This window comes from Filicampus tigris, chromosome 3 (genome assembly GCF_054856515.1).
Source record: "Filicampus tigris isolate MCC_2025a chromosome 3, RoL_Ftig_1.0, whole genome shotgun sequence".
Lineage (NCBI taxonomy): Eukaryota > Metazoa > Chordata > Actinopteri > Syngnathiformes > Syngnathidae > Filicampus > Filicampus tigris.
In genome coordinates, this window is record NC_141219.1 from 5877125 (window position 1) to 5897500 (window position 20376).

At 41.4% G+C, this 20376-nt stretch overlaps 1 protein-coding gene across 1 annotated transcript in view; it reads left to right on the top strand.

Annotated features, from left to right (window-relative positions):
* Positions 1-2172: 2172 nt before the first annotated feature.
* cdh8 (cadherin 8) overlaps positions 2173-20376 on the top strand; it is a 166201-nt gene continuing 147997 nt past the window's right edge. The window contains exon 1 of the mRNA XM_086025310.1: positions 2173-2360. The gene's annotated coding sequence lies outside the window, so the exon portion shown is untranslated. The remainder of the gene's footprint in view (positions 2361-20376) is intronic.

The following is a 20376-nucleotide window of genomic DNA, read 5'->3' on the forward strand; positions in this document are numbered from 1 at the left end:
CGTGTCGACTCAGACAACGCCTCCCAATTTTGACCCGTACGAGCCTTTTGGAGGATATCTTTAACTGAAACTTCGGAGAAGGCTTTCCCCAAGTGGCGGACAAAATGAAAAGATTGAAAAATATGTTGAGAAATAATGATGAGGTTATACTGTTTTACTCCAATTAAAATATATTTTTTTATTTTACCACAATTTCTACAGGCGATATCACACAAAAACGTTCGTCAAAAAGGGCATTTTTTTGGAACCCATCATCCGATTTTCAAAGTCCTTGGTTTGTTGTACTAATGTCGAAGTAGCCATTACAGCCAGTATTTTGACAAATTTTTAGAGAAATCTTGTAACGTTGCTATTATAATTGTAATAATAGTAATTAAAGTTGCAAGCAGCAACGAATGGGGCAACGACCACCTATAGTTATAATAACTATGCACAATATGGCCCAAAAACAACATTTTGATATTTTTAGGCTATATATCGTGAAAAACATCACTTGATACCCTATCTGAAAAATTTTAACCCTGGTTTGAAACTGGACTTATAAACCCGGACGTCAAATGCTAACACTGACTTGACTACTTTCAAACCTTTGTTTGAACCCTAATTCTGTCTTTCCCCTCTTGAAACAAACTATATGCTGCTTTTTTCCCCTCATCATGATAAAATTCAGCCGGTTTCATCTACTTGGTGCTTGAATGAGTGATAATTTGATTTCATGAATGACATTTCCATATCTGAAAAGACAAAAACTACATAGCAACATGTGAGGGGAGGAAAAAAAGGTGTTGGAGGACAGACATTTTCAGCTCATTTTGAGCTGAAAGCATGTTGAGTTTTTACACCAGCGCACCCACCGAGCAGAAGATGAGCTTTTTTGGAGAAGGCACGATAGCTTTTCCCTGCCAGAGGCTCCCGGGTGGGACTGCCTGGTAGTTGAATAGACTGCAGCTCCGCGGGGGTTTTGACTGCAAATCATTACTGCAACAGTCCAGTTGGGAAAGTGCTTGATTCTTTTCCTCTGCCCTTTTTGAAAAGGAGCTAAAAGAAGCTTCAGAAAACCTTATCACTGACACCAAACGTGGCTAGAACCCCTACTTTCAAACACTTACCTCTGCTTAAAACGTTAATTTGAAACCCTAACCCACGCTTGTATTGCTAAAGTGATACCCTAAAATGAAAATAGAGCCATAGCTTGAACTACTTGACAACACTCACTCTTGCTTAAAACCTTAATTTGAAACATAAACCATGCTTGAAACAGTCATGTGAAACTCTTCTTGAAACCCCAATCCCGCCTGCAAACCTTATTTTGAAACCCCAATCTTGGCTTTAAACCCTAATTCGAAACTGTAACATAAAATTCAAACTGAAAGCCCAACACATATTTGTACCTGTAATCTTTATTTTGAACAATAAACCGGATATGAGACTCTAATTTGAAACCCTACACAAATTTAATCCACACGGATTCTCCCATCCTGATTTCTAACACACTCACTGCAAACGCAAAAACGCACGAACTAGGCACAATTTACATACTGCACAGGCGCCACGGATCGGTTTCACGTTCCAGCGCAGACGTATTTTGGCAGACTGGCATAGAAACAAATACAACACGTTATTACATGTACAGCACACTATAATGATGTTACATGTGAATGTAGTTGTAATTATTGAGAGATTGCATCCCTGCGTTTGTTCTTTTCAATGAGTCAGGGCCATCTGAATTGCGGTAAACTTTTTTTTTTATTTCTAAAAGACCAAAGACTTATATATTTATGCCTTCCGTGAACAGTGTGACAGGGTTCAAAATAGCCCTCAATAATAATATGGCATAGCCGAAGGGTGCGGTATTCTTCTTCCAATTTATTTATACATACAAAGATATCATCAAGTAAAAAAAAAGAAAAAAAAGTTCTTACACGGCCCGGCACCTCCCCTAAACCAATTAATCCCCAAAGTAACTGTTTTCTTCATCAAAACACATACATATTTCCAACAAAAATATTCATAATTATAGAAAAATATAATCATTCAACCAGTCATAACCCTGCGCCCTGGGACTGCTCAAAAACAACAAAACAATTATTAGACTTAAAAACCCGGCATTCCGCCATGACGTCCCAATGACGTCACACGCATGACGCTACAAAACACGGAAATAACGAGGGGTGCTCGGTTTGACATTGGAGAGTTGTGAATGATAGGCGCTGGCTGGAAAAAAAGTTTGTGGAACAGCAAACTATGGCATGGAAAATGGATGTGCCCGCCCAAGTCCACCGCGATGGCCAGCTAACAACATACATACGGACAGACCGACTGGACGAACGAGGACAGGACACGTGGAAAACAAGCTCGAGGTACGAGTGTGCGAATGTGCGAACTGGATTAATTAAATTGGCGACACTGTTCTCCCCGCAGCACTTGACGGTAGTGATGGGTATGACAGTTCGTTTCAGTGAACGGAATCATGATCGATTCTTCAAAAAGAACCGTTCAAAAGATCATTCACCAAATCGTTGCCACCTGTGATTTAAAGTATGCTGTAAAAAAAAGTGGAAAAGGGATTAAAGATGAACATTTCAAAAATGAAAAAAGGAAAGAAGAGACGCTGTATAAAGAGGAAAAATCATTTAAAAAAATGCCAACTGAGAAAGTGAGTTTATTTTTTCAGTTTTGTTATATTAGCATAAATCAATGGAAGAGAAAACGACTCGGTCACTGTTTGCAGGTGCAGTTTCATTTTAGAAATGTTTAGATTTTTTTTTCAAACTATACCATTTATAATTTGAAAAATACAAAAATAATACAAGAAAAAAATGACCGATGAAACAAGATTGTTTTTAGTCTACATTTAATGAGTCTGTGTTACGGAGGTCAGGTGCTATAATGAGTTCCGACGATGTGAGTCAGAGCGTCTGAAGATTCTGTCCCCCACGGTGGACAGACGGGCAGGAGGGACGGTGAGGTGGGGGGGGGGATGAAAATCTGAGGGCGTCTGGGTATAGCAATGTGAAAGAAGATCCGAAAGACATGCAAAGTTATTGTTGGCTTTGAAGGTGAAGATCAGTTTTTCCTATCCTGTACTTGATGCGGTGACGGACAGGAAGCCAGTGGAGAAAAAGCGAGAGCAAAAATGCCTGCTCCGATTACAAGTTGCGGTCTGACATTTTGAAAAGTGATCATCACTCTCATGATGCCATGATTACGGTCATCATGTGTGTATGTTAAGTGTGCGCCGCATACATAATGGATGAGAGGTGTTTATTCCCAGCTCAGGTGTGTTGCAATAAGCACTGACCCAATTACAGCCTGCATCCTTCATTTGTGAACCAGCCCTAATTGCCCTCGCCTTCACAATTCATCATTCATCATGCACCAGGAGGAACAAGGTACTATACGTATGTGCGCGTTCCAATGTATGTTGGCTCATTAGTTGGTTTTTTTCACAACTGCCATCACTGTGACCTTATCGAGTGACTTCTTGTGATGACTTAAAACCGTACTTTCAAACTCTAACCCTGTCTTAAATGCCTGTTTAGTAATCTTAACCCCGGTTTATAACTCTACTTTGAAACATCAACACTGGTTCGAAACCCTAATTTAGAATTTTAAATTGGAATCCTAAACCTGCCTTGAAACCCTGAATTGAATCAGTAACTGGTTCAAAACTCGACTTTGAAACCCTATTTGGCATTCTAACCCTGTTTTGAAACACCCCTTTCAGGTCCTAACTTGAAACACTAACTTTGGCTTGAAATATAACCCCTCATTTGAAACCCAATTGAGGCTGGAAACCCTGACTTGAAACCCTGTCTTAAAACCTAACCCTGGCTCAAAACCCTACTTTGTAGTCCTAGCCCTGGCTTGAAACTCTGAAACCATTAATACAGTCTTTATACCCTTCCTTGAAAACACGACTTGAACCCTTCCTTTCAATTCCTAACTTGAAACCTAACCGTGTCTTAAAATCTCACAAACTAATTATGAAGCTGACTTAAAACCGTCATTTGAAACTCTCCCTTGAATGCCTAACCCTAAATTGAAGCCCTATTTTCAAACACTATCTCTTGCCTGAAACCTTATCTCGGGGTCTCAACGCTGGCTTGAAACTCTAAACTGACTTGAAACCCAAATTTCCTACAGTAAATAAAAAAAAAAAAAAACCTTAGCCTCCCTTGAAACCCTAAAGTGAAACCCTGGGCTCAATGTTCTCACAAAGTGCAAGTCTGGCTCGAAGGGTGGTCTGCATGTGCGCCGGGGCAGGCCCCCGACTAAGTTTTGGTATTTTCGCAAAACTGTGCTAGTTGGCGCAATGTGGCACATTTAAAAAGCTGAGTTGTTTTATTTTTCGATAAGGGGAAGCGACTCCTTAAAGTAAACGTACTTTAACTTGCCGAGGACCGATCTGCTTGCAGGTCCTTATGAACGTATAAGGACCTGCGAGCAGACCTTCGCGGGCGGACGATATACCGTAAAGTTGACCAGGGAGATCACAGATCTGTGAAGCGGGCACTTGGAGACCGCCTCCCACTCCGATCATCCATGTCCACGTATTTCGCGATTGTATCCATCATCTCTTATCTGCGGTCGACTGGTCCGGTTGGATTTTCCCATCAGCACTCAGCAGAATGAAAGTGACTCATCCTCACAGAGGAGGAAGATAAGAGAAGAGGGACGTCCCGGTTCAAACTAATTTGTCCGCCTCTGTAACGAGCGGGACGAAAGAGCGCAGCTAATATTCCAAAGGGTGTCGTTAAATTAGGGGCGACCGGATGGAGGGAAAGAGCCACAGAGGTGATTTGAGAGCAGCTAATTAGGGAGAGTGATGGCCTTTTGCTGAAGAAACACATACGGTCCAAATCTCCGCGGCGGAGAGGCTGGCGCAGTGACCACGCTGGCACAGGACAGACGGATAGGGAGATGGAAAAGGAACAAGAGCAGAGAGCAGCCGGTTGCGGGTGGGCTAACGATGGATCATGGGTGAGTTTTAGATGCAGTCGATCAGTGGTACTTTATTTACAGTCGATAGATAACGCTTTAGTTCTTGTTTTGAGGAACTTGAATGAATATAACATACTGTTGATCCAAGAACAAGTTTATACAGGGCCAGTGTCGCCGATAGCGATTGAATAAAAAAACATTTGTGGTAGCATCATTCATTTTGGTATTCATTGGAAATCAAATAAATATATGGCCAATATAGCAGATAGTCAGACGATAATACTTTTTTTTTTTGCTACTGGTGTGCGTTACTTAAAGATTTTGTATCAATAGAAATGGATGAAATTGATACCAAATCTTGATGTATTGCACATTGTAGTATTGGTATCCTTGTGCATTGAACAGGATCGATAATGGTGATAATGACCCAGTATTTCCTCGGTATTGGATTGGATTGACACTCAATGTTGCAGTCTCGCCAAACTCAACATTGACTCAACATTTTGGGCTAACCCCAAAAAGTTGTCTATTCCTTTTTGACCCAGTTTTGGGTTATTTTTGTTTTTCGCGTGAAGGATAACCGCTAACCTCAGAACCGTAATGCCGATGTGCAAAGCACTGGTCCCTCCATTATTTCCTGTCATGGTCTGTCTTTGAGTTTGATTTTTGACTTAAGCTTCAAGAGTCGCAGATGGTGTAGCGGCACACTCGCCTGAGTTGTATGCGGGCGGCGTGGTATCGATTTCAGCTGGGCTCCGGGCTCCAGCACCTTCCTGCGACCCTGCGCAGCAGGAGTCTTCAATCCTGTTCCTGCTGTCCGACCTGTTTTCCATCCCTCCCTGCTGCAACACACCTGATTCTGTGGACCTTGCTGATTATCCGATCAGTTGAATCAGGTGTGTTGCAGCAGGGAGGGATTGGAAAACGGTAAGGACGGCGGCCCCCCGAGGAACGGGATTGAAGACCCCGGTTGAACAGGACAAGAGGTGTCGAAAATGACACGCACTTTAGTGTTCCTTTGTCCGTCTGTCTCGTTAGGTTATTGAGTCCACCTGTGCTTGTCGTCCCAGTCCCTCGTGTTCGGCAATCATCTCCCTCCAACCCTTCGTCTTGTCCAGGTGTTCCTCGTTGTCTCGTCAATTTGTCTGCATTTAGTTCCCTGCTTGCGTTCAGTTCAAAGTCAAGTCCAGGTCCCTTTTCCAAGTGTTTGTTTAGTTTCATTTGTTCCGTGTTGTTTTGCTCTTTGGTATCATAGCAGTGCCTTTTTGATTTCTTTAAATTACAAATGTTTCGATTGCACTTGATTTTGGCCTCGTGCCCCCCCGCGTTCGGGTTCTCCTCCACGACAACCGTAACGTTTCCAGCGCTGAAAATGTCCGTTTGTGACCTGAAAGTTTCCAGAGTTTTGCCTCTCTCATTTCTTATGTACAGTTTGGTTTGGAGCCAAATTAGTCGTGTTGTTGGCAGAGGCCTGGCCTTCCAGTTTAAAATGATTCTTGTAATCCAAGCGGCAGCTTTCCTCTGTGCCGCAGAAGAAGTAATTACCCCGGCGGAAATGATTTAGCCCTGACTGCTTGTCACGTCGACTCGCGCTCTGAGGTTTTTCTTGCAAAAAAAAGGTGAATTCAAGCCGTCAGACCCACATGAATGGTTTTGGATTGTGAGTGTTGGCCTATTTATAAATGGCAGGAAAATTGGCGAACAATCAATAGACGGTGGTGGGTCCATTACAATTTGAGGGTTTGACAACAATGGTCACCTCTCCTCCCTCTCTCCTTACCACCCAAACGTTGGAAAACGCTGCTACTTTCACAACCCTTTTCACATTGCCGGTGTTGTGTGCAGAATTTTGAGTTGGCAAAGAACCCGGAATTTCATCCATTTTGTAATGGGGTTGTAACAGCAAAATGGGAGAAAATTGAGGTACTTAATACCGTACTTTAAGTATGCACTCTCTCCAGGAGTTATATCGACATATAGTTTCTGTTTCTGGTTAGTATACAATTCAATGCCCGGATAAAATTTTTTGATGGATTTTAAATGGACAGCAGCCGAGCGCGCGCGCGCAGTCGGTGTAAATAACTGCGCAGGCACAGAGACTATTTGCAGAAATATGAAAGCTTCATCCGCTTCATTTGACAACTGGATGCCCGTGGTGTGGAGAGTAATTGCTCATATTAGGCCAAAGTGTCTCTGCCTCTCGCTTCTAAATTATTTGCTCTCATCCAGGCCCGACAGGAGGATCCTTAGTCTACTTCTTCTTTTTCTTCTACTTCTTCTTCTTGTGCTGTTTTAACTAAGGCCGACTGCATGGAGGCCTGGGTGTTGTTGTTGTTGTGTCGCTGTGATGAAGATGATGATTTAGAGCTCTGCGGCGTCTGGCCTAGTCAATGATTCTGATCATGCCCTCTCGCGCATTATTTTTGGCGGTGTCTCAAGGACAGGTGGCACAGCGCAATTACAATTTGTGTAACTACATGCATACTACCACTACAAAAACAAGGACCAAAACTGTCGAACTGAACGGTTTGGAAAAACTGTCTCTCTCTCTCTCTCTCTCTCTCTCTCTCTCTCTCTCTCTCTCTCTCTCTCTCTCTCTCTCTCTCTCTCTCTCTCTCTCTCTCTCTCTCTCTCTCTCTCTCTCTCTCTCTCTCTCTCTCTCTCTCTCTCTCTCTCTCTCTCTCTCTCTCTCTCTCTCTCTCTCTCTCTCTCTCTCTCTCTCTCTCTGTGTATTTTGTGTATGTATATATATATGTATATATATATGTATGTATTTATATATATGTGTATGTATATGTATGTATATGTATGTATGTATACACTGTGTGTATGAGTGTGGTGGAGGGTGTGTGTGTTCACTGCTAAGGTCTTCAGCTGGTGCTTGTAATTGCAATCACACAGCCCCTTTTTATTCGGCCCTTAAATCGCACCTATTACGGCTCATTTCCAAGTCCTGCGTTTGCAATCTGGGAACCCTAGCGTGTGAATCACGCTTCAAAAATGCATTTTATGATTGTATTTATCTCACGGTGCCGTTATTTAGCCCTCCTACACCTTAGTTTGGTCTCTGTGCTTATAAAAGAGCATTGCGTTGCTCCACTGATGGACGGGAGCTTCCCCCACACCCTGCGGGGCCCACACATTACTATTCTTGTGCCTTATTTTGCCTCTAAATGTGCCTTTAAGGGGATAAAAAGGCAATAACTGACACCAAATAAAGGAATAAAACAATGGGCTCCATCTTAGGGGTTTGTATTATACACTAACGAAAGCCATTTTGTACTGCGAACTTCACTTTGGATCCCCCTTTGAGCATGTTTAACCCGCCGGTTACATCAGATTGTCAGACTGACCCAATTTAAAACAGTAGAATTTAAAAGAATATATATTTAGAATTAAAGCTGCAAGCAGCAATAAACAGCCCATTCAATGCACCTTTCCATGGAAAATCCTCAGAACAATCAACAATCCAAACTAAATATGAACCCTAATGCGTAACAATAACAACACATTTGAAACAGTTTGTTATTTTCTGGGCTAAAACAGTCATTTCAGTTGGAATATCTTTCAAATTTAAATTATTGACATTTATGGCCACAGTGTTCTTCGGCTCGACAAAACAAGCAAGTTGTTTGCTTCTTGTTGATGACAATACGATCCCTGACTACAACTCAATAAGCTCTGTGAAAGCAACTTACCTGCAGCCAAGCTAACGAGACAAATAAAAATAAAATATAGGTGCAGTTTAAATTTTAGTGGTGCTTAAAGTGGCTTCTCTCTTTTCCACCATCATTCCCTGCTGTTGGTCCTGTCAGTCACACGGACGTGCTTATGGCCCCGGTGACTTATGAAGAATTTTTATGATGTGCCAGCGCCATTGAACCCGACCCTGCGATGAAACCTTGAGGCGCAAATGACCACGGCAAGGCGTTGACGGATGAGCAGCCGCGGTGCTGATGTCAAACCGTAGTTCAGTGAGCGTAGCGTTGTGATTAAAGCGAAGCTAGCGGCTAGACTAAATCTGACACATACCGTATTTAAAGAAATATTTTATTTGTATTGTTATTGTATTCATTGTCATTTCCCCCCCCCCAACCATGTGAAATTAAAGATATTATAAAAATGGGTGTGGGAGGGGGTATGCCACATTTTGTTTATTCCTTTTTCTTTGGCTTTTGGAGTCCCTTTAGATTGATGACGAGTATTATTGTAAGGACAATTTTTGATAGGTGAGTAGGGCGGTTGATCCAGCACGCTGATGTTTTCAGCCAGGAACTGTCAGATGCTCGGATAATTGCGGGCAGCTGAGTTTTTCATGGTGAAGCAGTCACTAATCAAACACCGTAGGATGTTTTTATCGACGTGCTAGTCGATCGTCTGACCCATGTTAAAAAGGAAAACCTGATGTTTGTATTTTGGGTTTGAAGTACTGTAGCTCTTATTTGTGGCAACAGTTCCCAAACTAAAACTACTCCCTAAAAAAAAAAAAAAAAAGATTTGTTTGTATTTGGGTGCCCCTTGCGTAACTCTCTGTAACACCTTCAGATTTAAATGCAAAGCTATTTCTAGGACACCATGTTAGCAGAGGAGCTGCTTGTGTTTTCCACTTTGACAGCGAACAGCAGCATAACGGAAGATTTCAGCAAAGGTCTGACAAACAGACGAGGCTCCTTCTACAAAACATGGTGGTAAACTTCTCAGGATGATGCAGAGAAAGGTCAGGATCACTGCTGTCAGTGGTGGAGGTTAAGAGCTACTGTAAGGTATAGTAAGTGCCAAACAAAAGAGCCATTTTGGATATAGGCCTACAGACATATTTAAAAAAATAGTATTTGTGTAGGACTGGGTTATAAAGAGAGAAAATGGCTCCAATATAAATGGTTACACTATAGTGTTTTATTTTTTATTTTTTATTTTTTTAAAAAGATTAAATCAACCCAAACATATTTTTCCAAGAATATGTTCCCAGCAGGCCCACTAGTTGAAACACGGCATTCTGATTAATAGTGTGTTTGTGCAATATAAGTTAAGCAGCGAAATCCACGCGTTTTTAGCCATCTCAGGGGGCGGCCATTTTGTCATTTCTGTCGACTGAAAATGACATCACAACTACCCGGGGCTCAGGGAAAGACCAATCACAGCTCGCCTGTTTTCTAAAGCTGTGCCGTGATTGGTCGTTACCTGAGCCCTGGGTAGTTGCGATGTCATTTTCAGTCGACAGAAGTGACAAAATGGCCGCCCCTAGAGATGACTAAAAACGAGTGGATTAACTCTTATTATTCCACAAACGTAATTTTGATCAGAATGCCTTATTTCAACAAGTGGGCTTGCATAGAACATATTCTTGAGAAAAATATGTCTGGATTGATTTCATTATGATAAAAAAAAAAACAAAAAACATTAGGGGTCTGGAATGGATTACAGTGTAATTGCATTCCAATTCATTACAACGGGGAAGTGAATTGATGTCAAGGTATCAATGTGTTCCCACTATTCCTATGAGGTGAAAAAATCACTGACATTTACTAAGTCACTGAACACATTGACCTTGATGGGCATCGAGCTCAGCAGCTGTTTTGTGAACTTGCTATCCTCCATCTACTGATAACTTTGAGGAGACTTCGCTGACAGCTCATTGGACTAAAACCCTAAAAGCGGCGGCTTGCTAAAGCTTGCAAGCCGCCGCGCGGCTCCCTAGCGCTATTTCTTAAATGCCAGCGTCAGTCAGCGATAGGTCAGGACAACAAGCACTTAAATACGGCTTTGTCGATGATTAATGAGAGGCGGTGCTGGCGGTGAGGGGATGTTTTGTAAATAGCCACGGGTGAGTCAGGCAGGCGGGTGCCTCTGGAGATGGCAGGAAAACACCTGTTTGGACTGATGGCAAATCCAATCAGATCCCGGCAAACCTTCAGTGGCCCAATTTGCCAGTGGTACAGCATTAAGAGGCGCTGATGGACTAATGGTGCCAGATTAGAGTCACTTAGCGGAAGATATGTGTTCACCCGCCGTTTTATTCGATGAGGGGCAGGGTGTTGATTGGCCAACTGTGAGGAGGTAGCGGCGTCCAGTTTTGGATATTAGTCAGCAGTGGGAACTCGCTAATGACACACAATGTGGTTATCTTGTGCCATTTTAGTAGTAGCTCCTCATTACTCCCCCAAGGAGGTTGTGTGTGGATCTGGAGTTCACCTGAGTGCGAAAAAAAAAAAAAAAAAAGAAAGTCATTTGAAAGCACTTTAGCGGGTTGTCTGTATAAACACGTACAAATGTGTAAATTAGCTTTGTTTGAATATCGTGGATTCATGTCTGGTTTCATTGACTTCCACGTCCACTTGAATCAAAATGCTGTCATTGGATCTTTTATTAATACTGACGCTCAAACTCATTTAGTAGTTCACACACACAAAGAAAAAAAAATCATGTGAGAGACCATAAAACGGCACCATCTGGCTGTACTGTCATTGACTGGCTTTTATTTCTGTGCGACCAAAGGCTGATTTTTTTTTTTTTTTTTTTTTTGGGGGGGGGGGGGGTTCCTCCAGCTGCAGATACTAACCAGTGAGCGTTGTCACTAAGGAGTCTAATGATGTCGTCGACCATCAAGGCACTTCATGTTGACAACTTCCCCTTTAAACTTGATCTAAACATGGTACCATTGCACGCATAACGCTTGCGTCTGATGACTGACTTGTTGAAGAACTTCTGTTCTGATCGAAATGCAGTCATCGACAAAAACCTTGCCGTTCTTACAGCCCACCCAATCATGTTCGCATGCCCCCCTTTTCTCGCGCATGTCGCTCCCTGGGTTAAATAAAATTGTTTGCCGCTCTGCAGTTTTGGGTTCTACTCTACATTCCTCTGTACACGATCTTAACACATGCTTGGCACACCACTACCATCCACCCTTAATTATTAAAACGACTCGGTATTGACGATTGCGGCTTTGTATTTATTTTGTATCGGATCAATACCAAATCTTGCAGTATCGCACGCCGCAGCTAAATCGAGCTCAACCCGAGCAGTAGAAAAGATTGATATTAAATTTGAACAAGAGTTTGTCAAGTTCAGAGGGAACTGAAGTGTTTCTTTGCTCTGATGCGCCCAAGGTTGCCAACAACGCCGGCAAAAGCACACAAACAAACAATTACAATAGCGTCGTCTTCCTGTCAGGCAGTCGTTGTCTCAAAATGGCATTCACCTGTCACCACCGTAAAGCAAGATGCTATTGAGCGTCTGGATGAAAAAGTATAGCTAGTGTGTACTTCTTCAACCATCCTACTTCCAAAACCTTCCTCTTAAACCAATAATCCAGCCCCCTCCCTGTTGGGGCCTCTTCCTTCCTTTTTCCCACGGATCACTACATCTCACACGTATTCGCAGAGCCCGATCATCATCATCGGAGACCTATCAGAGCGAGGTGGTGGGCAGGGGGAGCGATGCTAGAAGAGAGAGTGTCAAGCGCTCCGCCATCGAAAAGAGGGGTTTGCACATTACCATTCTGCAACAGTGTGCTTTTGCCTACTTCAAAGGGCTTATTACAACATGCCATTTGTATTCACGCCGCCATTTGCGGCCAGTGGGCAACATCTGCATGTGAGATGAGAGCAAAGTTTGCAGCCAGGATCGCTTTGGACTTTTAGGATGCAAAGTAATTAACACATGTAAATAGACTTTGAGTATTTACTGTATATGGAATCTTTTGGTATTCATCAGGTACCTATATATATATATATATATATATATATATAGACCGATGTGCTTTTTTCAGGGCCGATACCGATTATTTGTAGTCAAGGAGGCCGAAAACCGATATTTCGAGCCGATATTCATTTTCTGTGAAAAGGAAAATAATGGCATCAAAATCTAAAGAAAAATGTATTGTTAACTTTGTTGTAACGGCTTTAAAATTTATTGAACAATGTTTCAGGTTTGCATAATGGTGATTTAAAAAAAATATATATTATTACATTATTACATTATTATTATTATTACAAGAATTTTTTGACAGTATAAATCTCTGTGATCAAATTCTAACTAAAAGTTCAGGGAGCACCCAGGATTGTCAGCATCTCTTAAAAAGGTTAAAGGAAAAACTTAAACAATGGCTCCATGTAGTTTTCCAGAGTAAATTTCAAAATGACAGAAATGTTAAACTTTCACATATCTTTGTTTTGATTTCCACAATTTGAAATTGATTTATTATCGGCCAGCAGTGTTTCAAAAAAGGCCGATGCTGATATTCGTCCAAAAATCAAATATCTGTGCCGATAATCGGCCCGATAATCGGTATTTCCCTAATATATATATATATATATATATATATATATATATGTACATACATTCTGTCTATGTGACAGACCAGTTTGCTGACGGTCGACGAATGATGGGACAACTTTTAAAATAGACGAATTAAGCATAGATGGAAAACCCTTTATTTAGTTCATCGATCCGTCATTAGTCAATTTTTTGCGGCGAGGCTTTTTTTTTTTATAGTTTAGAAACACTGACAGAAGGCGGGGGTGGGGCGAGTGAAAATTTATTCGGACTCGCCAACAGACGGCTGTCTAAAAGCAGTGGTGGACCGGCCTATAGACGAGTACTCTTCTGGTAAGATTCAACCAAGCACACCTTGCTTGGTGTATCCAAGCTCTGATTTATGCATTCATCACAAATGGGCCTTCTCCCAAAACTGTTTCCACTGAGTTGGAAGCATAAAATTGTCCAAAGTGTCTTGATATGATAAACAATTCAGATCTAGGTGATTCATCCTTGTGCTCGTTCAAAGATTTATGGACAAAAAGGGCTTGCCCAAAAGCATTCTCACAGAGTTGAGAACCATAAAATTGTGCACAAATGTCTTGATAATATGAAAAATTAAGATCATCCAATTACTCATTTTTGGACCTTGGAGCATTCAAGCACTCGCTCATTGATATATAGTCACCAATGGCCATTCCCCAAAAGCCTTTCCACAAAGTTGGAAGCACACAGCCGTCTAAAAATGTCCTCAATAATTAAGAAGCAGGGAATGATGACCAAGCACTCATTTGTGTACCTCGCTTGGTGCACTCACACACTCAATTACAACACTGAATTAGAACTTTCCCCAAACTGTTCCGAAAAAGGCGCAACATTACACTTTTCCTACAAATGCCTTGGTATGATGAACAATATCTATGTGACTTATCCCAGCACACATTCATTCTTTTTTTTTTTTTTGACCGAAAAGGGCCTTCACCAAATTTGTTCTGACAAAGTTACAACCATACAACTGTCCAAAATGTCTTTGCGAGAAAAGCACTCAGAATTTGCTCGGCGCACCCGAGCACACATTTACCACGCATTAAGCTTGGATTCGGTAAATAAATGGAATAAAAAAAGGTCTGCGTAGTTTTTTTTTTTTTTTTCTCATTGTGAGTAACTAGGCCATTGTCTGTGGGAGGACACACTGCTGTTGAATTGCACCAGCGTCATTTGTCAGAGCACACACACACACAATATTGCATTCATCTTAATCTTAAAGGGGGTAACGGCAGAGGTGGATGAATACATCACGATCCTACCGCATTAAAGCCAAAGAAAGCTTTCAGCGAGCACACAAAAGACGCCCCGCACAATAAATCACCCGCTGAACTCACAAGTTGGCACATGACTCACACACACACACACGCGCGCGCAAACAAACAAAAACACACGCCCGACGTATCGATCAATAGGCGTTCTGGGCTCCTAATACTGATTGCGCTTCTCAATAGATGTGAGCCAAGAGTCGTTATCCCAGCCTCGTTCAAGTTTTTTTTTTTTGTTTTTTTTTTTTTTTTTTAACGGGCCCTCAGGTGTATGAATATTCAGGTTAAAGCCGACAAAATTAGCCGCGTGTTTACGAGCCGGCTGCCAAATTTAACGAATGACTCCAAGGCCCAAGGGCGCGAGCGGGGTGCGTGCCTTTAAATACACCTGAAGTGAGAAGCAGGGACAAACAAGACAGACGGCGGTCAAAAAGGACTAAAGATCAAATTAAACATGCGCAGTTGACATGTGATGCATTGCAAACGCTTTAATTAGTGCCACAGGAAATCGATGTTTAGCCCCAAAGCTTGTCATGGACAAACGAGAAGGCCCTGTGGGACGTGCGCTAAAATACTTTGGAACATAATTCGTTTGGGGGCACAATTTGCTTGCATTTCAAAATATTTTCTCCCATTGGGATTGTATGGGAAAAATGTGAAATTAACTTCAAACCATAACTCTACCGGCAACAATTTAAACGTTCTTAGGCTTCGAGGAGGATATTTTCTGCCAGCCACTTAAATTATTATTTTTTTTTTTAAATACAAGCCATGTTGGCTGCGGCTAATCTTAGTGACAAAAAATGTACATTGGGAAGCATTGAAGATAGAATTGTTGATCCCACGTTTAACCTTACATTAACTTATTTGTCCACTAGATGCAATACTTAGGCTACTTTTTCGACATTCAAAGAATGCAGCTACTAAATCTGCTGCCTTGCTACTGTGTGTGTCGTGAAAATAAAAGTTAGATACATTATTGAAAGTGCATCAAACACCAATTGATCATTATTTATCCATTTTAACTAACATAATCCTTATTGTTGAGATTAACATTTGGATATCCATCGTTGCATTCTCTGACTTCGGACCAAAAGGCAGACAACAAGTCAGTCGCAGACTCGATACCTTCACTAAGTGGGAATTGAACGCACGCTGCCCATTATATTTTTCACCAGATGGCAGACTTTTTCCTATTCAAAGCATGCAGCAAATGCAACGGTTCCTCACAACTGGGAAAAAAACAAAACAAAAACAAAATATGATTGAACAATAAAGGGTAAAAATCCCCAAAACGAAATGATTACACATGTATACGCACGCACACACACGCACACCTACCCACACGCAGACACGTGCACACACATCCGCGCACACAAAATGTAATTGCCATTTAATACAATTTATTAGAATGTAAATTGTCCTCTCCGAGTGAGGAAATACAATTTCAGATTGTCCCCCGAAGGCAATAACTGACAGGCAGCTATATTAGCTCAGTATAGATCGATATATATCATATATTGTTAGACCAGTTGAGTGGGTAAAAGTATGAGTTACGACTGTCACTGAAGTCAACATCCAACTTTAGACTGTCATTTCATCAGTAAATAATGTGTATGACTAATTTAAGCTATAATTTTAGACTGTCCCTGACTGAAGGTGAAACCCGAATTTGGATAAGAACATTAGTTACTAAATCAGTGGTGTGGGCAGCATATCATGTCAAACTGTCACTAAAGGCTTGACTTGAGATACTTATTTAAGTTAACTAGTTAGTAAATCAGGTGTATAGGAATACCCATGATTTCAGACCGTAACTAAAGGACGGAAAGATATTTAGTACTGTATTTCAGATGTGTGAGGAAAGCCATGTTTTCAGACCGTCCCTGAAGGCAACACCTGACAGCTAGCTAGCTAGATAGCTAGCTAGATAGCTAGCTAGATAGCTAGATAGATAGCTAGATAGATAGCAAGCTAGCTGGATAGCTAGCTAGATAGATAGCAAGCTAGCTGGATAGCTAGCTAGATAGATAGCTAGATAGTTAGCAAGCTAGCTAGCTAGCTAGATAGATAGATAGCTAGATAGATAGATAGCTAGCTAGCTATATAGCTAGCTAGATTTTAGTAAGTAATTGAGGAAAGCTATGAAATGGACGCCATCTATTAGTACACGTAGGATGTGACAAGTGAGCGAATGCGTTCCGAACATCCTCTAGTTAAGTCATTGCCCGAGTCTATTCAGAATTTGGCTTCCTTGTGTTTTCTTTGGCCAGAGTGATTTCAACAGGGCTGAAAAAAGAGGTTGAAATGTGTTGTGTAAGGAAAGAGGACAAGACAGGCCCCTCAAAAGTAACTGCTTTCAACACGACAGTAAAAAAAGAAGAAAAAAAAAAAAAGGCTAATTTAAGTCTGCGTACCAACAGCGACGGCAGTGACATTTTGGGTAAAGCGTTCGTTAAAAGCCACTGTTACAGGCCGTCAGCACTCTGCTCTGTGATCCTGCGCGAGATGCGGCGATTAAAAGTGAATTAAAAGTGAAGCCTTGAAATTGAGAGTCGTCCTCCTCTTAAAGTTCAAATCTGGAGCTCTTAGCGGGGAGTCGGTGACACAACTGCTGATCCAGCTCTCGGGGATGAGGGCTTGGAGAGACTTAGATGTTCATTCCCCACCCCTAGTTTTTCGTCGTCTGTGCGTTTCTCGGAAGGGAATTGGCAGATTATTTGGTCGACCTCGATCGGTTCCACCACAGCTTTGTGATGGACAAACTGCCTGACGGAGGGAAATAAATGAATCCGTGTCTGTGAGCATGACAGTGAGCTACTGTGATGTCCAACGTGACCGCTAAGCCCAAAACATTGCTTCAATGACAAGCAGTGGAAAAATACACTACAGTGATCTTCTTTAAACTTGGGTCTTTATTGAGCAACAATGAACAAGCCCCATTGCTTGAAACCCTCATTTAAACCATCAGACCAGTTTTGGAACTGGAATTTGAAACCCTAAACATAGAATGAAAACCTAACCCTTATTCCAAACAATAAAACCACAATTTGAAACCCCAACCCTGTCTCGAAACACTAAATTTGAACCCGTATCCCTGTATTGAAACCATAATTTGAAAGTCTAATACTTGAAACCTTATTCCTGGTTTAAAACACCAATCCGGGCATGCTAATTTTAAACCCTAACCTTTGTATAATGCTATAATCCATCGCTTTAAAGACAGTGGGTCAAAAATAACCCAATTTGGGTCAAAAATGGACCGATCCACTACTTGGGTAAATTTGACCCAACATTCTGGATTGTTTTGCACAAAATGGCCTAATCGGGGGGGTTGTTAATCTTGGTTTCAAATCAGTAACCTTGGCATGAACCCTAAATTTGAACCCTAAATTTGAACCCTTAGCCCTGAACCCTGTAAACTTACTCAGTGGTGCCTAATTGGAAAGTTAGGAAAGATTAGCCCCTGACACCAATATGACCACTTGACACAAAATTGGGTGGGCGTGTCTATTAGCATTACTCGCAGAAGGTCTCAGTGACTTTCCAGGCCTTGTAATTTCAAAAAGTCCGACTGAGGATTCATCCAAATGATCCCAAATTGGAAGAAGGTACCAAAGATGAGCAAAAGTAGTAGAAATATTTTTGTCTTATATTCAATTGCAGTGTTAATATTGAAATTGTGCACAATGTTACACTATTAATATTAAATATCCTTTTAGGAAGAAAAACGCTCTCTCATTTCAATGGTCAACTAATTCTTACAAAACTTTGAGTCAGATATGCAAGTAAACTTTTTTTTTTTCAGATGATCTTTTTTGCGCTCATTCCGAATCTGCTCTTGTTTTTTTCCCTAGCGCTCATAATAGTACAATAACAAAAATATAATGTGTAATTGCTATGTTACTGGCCTAGGGAAACCCGTAACCGAAAAAGTAAATGCTCCCATCATCCTCCCGCTCCCAAGCAGGCCAGTGTGCACGAAAACTATCTTTACGTGGTTTATTGTTTTAACTTCGAGGGGAGAAATATGCCAACACAACAAACAAAATAAATCTAAGGACCCTAAGTCTGTCTACAAAATAAAACAAATCAAGGACAAACTCTTAATCTAACTCCTACTAATAAACATGAGAAAACGGGCATAAACAAAAATGCTTCTCCCTCCCGCCAGGTTACAACTGCTCACACAATTGCAGGTACACGCGGTGCATCCGGCCAGGTTGGAAGCTGGAGGGCTCAAAGAGGTTTGACTGCCAGCACAGCACGTTTTGGTTTCAAAAAAAAAAAAAAAAAAAAAACATGCTTCCCTCCTCTGACCAATCCGCTGGAAGCCATCTTCTGAATTGGCCAATCAGCAGGTGACACCTGTTTGCACTCAGGACACAAACTTTCATGCACACACAAACACACGCAAAATTCACACCAAAACAATTAGAGAAACTACACAAATAAACAGGAAGGTAATAGTAATATACTGTAGTAATTGATGAATTAAGGGTTTAGGTTCAGCAACAGGTGGGATTTTTCTCGGCAATGCCAAAGCTATAACTCATAACACATTGTAAAATCTGTATTTAGGTCAAAAAAAAAAAAAAAAAAAAGAAAATATCTCAAAAAACCTGACGTGCTGGAAAAAAACTAGACATTTTTGAAGTCAAAACCCAAACTTGATTAAAATTTGCCGTTGACCAGATGACACACCACTGCCTACTACGCGATTGTATTTTAATGTTAATCGTGATGGTGGTACTTGGAGAGCGAAGTGTTTTCTTTAAATGGTATGTGTAAAAAGTTGGAGAACCACAGGCAATGATTAGAAACTAAATTGTGAACCTATTTGAACATTTTTTTGGGTCTTTTATTGTGTTTACAGTTTTTTTTGTTATTCACGTAGTATTTTAACCATCTTTGTTTTTTTACAAGCTTTTGTACACAGCTTTGGTTGTTTTTAAAGTGCCGAGTTGAGCTTTTTAGCCTACATCATCATCTGTGAGAGTCTGCCCAAGTATCGCAGATGAAACCCTGCGCTCATTATGTCCAGCGAGTATGATTACACTGCTTAAAACACACCAACACACACCACCGTTCATCTCCATTACGTTATTGCCTCAAACAATGTGCGCAATGAGCATTCGGACGCCCCCCCCAAAGCAAGTCACTGGCAGTGCAAATAATGAGACCTTGCTGTGACTCTTATCAATTTTTACACCGTCAGTATCCAAAATGTGCTGCACCAGCTTTCTATAGTGTGTGAGTGTTATCACATGAGTGCGTGTGTGCGTGTGTGTGTGTGTGTGTGTCCCTCATTGCCTCCGCCCCTTACCTTGCAGCCCGTTGAGCTGTGAACCGGGCAGCCTTCCAGGAGCCTGCAAAGCATCTGAATATTCATCTTCATTAGTTGAGGAAGAGCGAGGGTGGGGTGGGGGGGGGTCTCTACTCTAACAAGGAGCAAGTGGTCCAAACGGATCCGGTTTGCGGGGGGCCGCCCTTGTCAACCCGGACGCCGCCCTGTTCCGGTGCCCGGTTGTTTGGTTGTCACGCAAAGAACATGACATGCTCAAAATAGACCCAGAATGTGTGGTGTAAGTATAATATAAAAATATTCCGGATTATGCCGTCGCCATCATTTTAACGCAAAAATGAAATGTGTTCATATGAAAAAAAAATGATACATGGGCTGGTAATCGGTTCAAGTAAAGATGTGACGGTCACTGCGCTTCATCAAGCACGTTCCTCTGTTGTCTGTGTTGTTTTTGGACTTATTTGCATGAAGCTTCCGGGACATTTTGACGCCGATAATATTTCGAGATTCCTCAAAAGGAATGTTCTCTCCTTGATGGTGAAGATGTTTTTTTTT